Raw genomic sequence first — 3,390 nt, 5'->3', positions numbered from 1 at the left:
GGACTATGATAAAATATATATTATTTCTTTGAAAATCTTGTATGTATGTGTACACTTTCAGCTTTCAAATTGTAAAATAAGAATAAAAATCAGAACAAAATCTTCTTAGATTATTACACATCATCATAATATATTACATATCTGTTGATAAAATAACAGATTCGATAAACATAACACACTTTAATTTTTGCAAATTAGAGGTAGAAGTAATTAAAATTTTGTATGTGTAAATGAGAGTTGGTTGTCATTGGAAATAAAATATATGATATGATTCAATAAAATGCATTTCAACTTCCTTATTAAATATGACAAAACTTCAAATCTAAAAGAAGTCTCATACATACATACAATTGTTGCATTCAGAATTTTATTTAGATAATTTTGCTATGCAAGATCCTGGCTACATTTACAGATATCTTTATTACTGGACTATATTGATTCTGCAGTTTGAAAATGCCAACATTATGAGGAACAGCACTGAGAATAGCTAAAAGGAATTGCTTAAGTTTAAATAAGGGTCACAGAGGGAGGAAGATGTTGTTAGCATCCAATAATTTTTATGCTTTTTCTTGCACTCTCAGAAATCTCTCTCAAGTGTGATCCATTCTTTGCCATTTATTTGTGGTTGGAAAAGGTGATGTCATTAAAGAAATCTGGCCACAATACCCACATACCACCACATTACTATTTGTCAGGTTCACTTTATTATATAGAAGTTCAAATGTTCATTTTCAATATTATGCTTCACATAATTCACACTTAAAAGGTATATTTGTAACAGGAGCATATAGTAAATCCTATGGGTTTGAGGAGAATTAATTAAATTATTGAAAAGAATTCCTTTTTTTTTTTTTTTTTGATTTCCAGGGGTTACCAAACAATGTATTTTCATGGTTAAAGCAGCTTCAAAATTATAAAATTTTCTAAAATTTTCTAAAAATTTATTTTTATGAACTGTTTTGCCAGAGTACTTTTGAAAAGTATGAAATAAAGGATTTAACCTTGCTCATAGAGATGTCTAACCCAAAGGTGATCTCCAAGCCTTTGGGTTGTCCTGCCTTATAACTGAAGCATTGTTTACATGGGGTCCTTGGCCACTGGATGACTAACTTTGTGAAGTGTGATGGGGGCTTTGGGTCATGTGATATCCACTCAACCACCAACAGACTAGACTAAGAGTCAACCAGGTGGACAGTCAAACATGAAGTCACAGTGAAAACTCTGGACACTAAAGCTAGGATGAGCTAGCTACCTTAGCTGGCAATATTCTCTACATGTTGTGATATACTGATTCCAGAAGGGTTTTGCTTCCTGAAGACAATGGGAAAACACTCATTTCTCAATTGGAAAAACACTCCCTGACATTGCCCTGTGCATCTCTTCTCCTGGCTGATTTTAATCTGTGTCCTTCCCTGAAATAAGCCATGACTGCAAATATATAAGGATAACAGTTTTCAGTAAGCTCTGAATCCTTCCAGTTATTTTTCAAAACTGAGAATGGATTTGGGAATTCCCAAGGCCATAACTGGCAAATGGTATTAGAAGTGAAGATGACATTATGAATTGGGCCTCTTATCTTCACAAAAGTAGCTCACATAGTCCCTGTAGCAGAGACCCCATTTAATGATACTGTACAACACAAAAGTGAATGCATGTCAAAAGCCTGATGCGGATCCTTAACAAGAATCATGAAAGTAGTAATGAACCAGCTGTCCAGCTACCAAAAGGTCAAGGAGATTTTCTTAGAGCTGTTGTTTCCAACATACCAGTTACTGGAGGAAACAGGAAACACTGGGTCAGAAAAAAATACTGCAGGACACTACTCTTGTACCTAATCTGTGCATGTGTTTACTAACTGGGGTATCCACCAGGGGGATGTTAAGCCAGAGACACATTATAGAGTTGATAAGTCTGGTCATCTCCACCATCCCATGTTGTGAAACTATGAACAACCAAAAAGGTTAAACCTGCATAGATTATAAAATATTGCTTCGTAGAGGGAAAGCTGACCCTCACCTAAGCCCAATGGACTTGGATGAATTGTTGAAAAACCATAAAAACTTGAATTGTAGTCTACATTTTGGTGTCTATTAGATGTAATTTGATGTAAGAGTACTGTATTGCTATTTTCCAATTGGATTTTATTTAAAATTAAAAGTGCATTCAACTGAAAATTTGTCTTCTAAGAATTACAAATTATTCAACACCTTATAATTAAGCTAAAGTTTCAAACCTATATATATATACAAAAGTGTTTATGTAACACAAATATTTGAAAATAATTTTAATAAATTACTAATTGTATTTAGGTTATGACATAAACTTCAGTTTACATTTGTAAAAGATGCATAAATGTCTTGGCAACAAAATAGACACATAAAAATTTTTAAAACACATGAAAAAACTTCAGTAAGATTATTTAGCTTGCAAGACAGAGTGTAAATATGCAGCACTCTGGAAGGTCAACAGTTTACTTTGGGGAGAGTGGGGTAATTCAAATGCTGTATCAATAAAGGATAAGGCATTAGTATTGTAAGAGATATTAAGGGAAAATATTGGAAAACATTTATTAAAACATGTAGATTTTTAAATATGTATAATTAACTCAAGCAATGCATATTCAATCTGTTCACTGCTTAAAAATTCAGTGACACCGTTTCTGATCCTTGTTTCTAAGTAATAAGGTACATTTGTGCTCAGTGTTCCTGAGGCATGGCAAAAGTATAGAGGCATGAAAGTCATGTCAGCTCATTATCCAAGAACCCCAGAGTGTCTAGGCTGAGGGAGGAAACCTGGTACTCAAGGACCTGTCAGGAGGGAAAGAACTGAAAATCCATTAACGATGTGCAGCAGTATTTGAGTGTCCTCTGATTGTGCTTCACAGGAAGCAAAAGCTGTTGAGGATGATATCAGGTCAAAATGGTAGATTTTCTGAAGCACTATGTACCCTCATAACCTGACCCTTTCTACCAGTCTTCAGTGGCAGGGAGATGGTGTGAAGAGTTTACATTTGCCTATTCAGACGTTTTCAAATAAAATGGTTTTTGGCTTTCCATAAAAATAAGAACTGTATAAACTCCTGTGATGCTTGGGATGGCAGCTACTTTCCCTTGGTTTCTAAAAGTTGTTTTAATTTATTTAGAAGGTCATAACCAGGCACAATACCTATTTCTACCTGAATATAACAGATTTTGCCATGTTCCCATACTTACAGATATGCTGTGAATGACAGCGGAATGACAAGTGTGGTTAAAGAACAGCTCACCAAACACGTTCAAGGCAACTGGTGAAGAAATGTGACCCCATATTTCAACAGGGTTCTTAAATCAGCAGTAGGCCTGGGAGAGGGGATGGGCAGGGAGAAGGAAGTGGGGGAAAACGAGGCAACAC

This window comes from Sciurus carolinensis, chromosome 2, assembly GCF_902686445.1.
Source record: "Sciurus carolinensis chromosome 2, mSciCar1.2, whole genome shotgun sequence".
NCBI lineage: Eukaryota > Metazoa > Chordata > Mammalia > Rodentia > Sciuridae > Sciurus > Sciurus carolinensis.
This window is presented reverse-complemented; position numbering follows the sequence as displayed.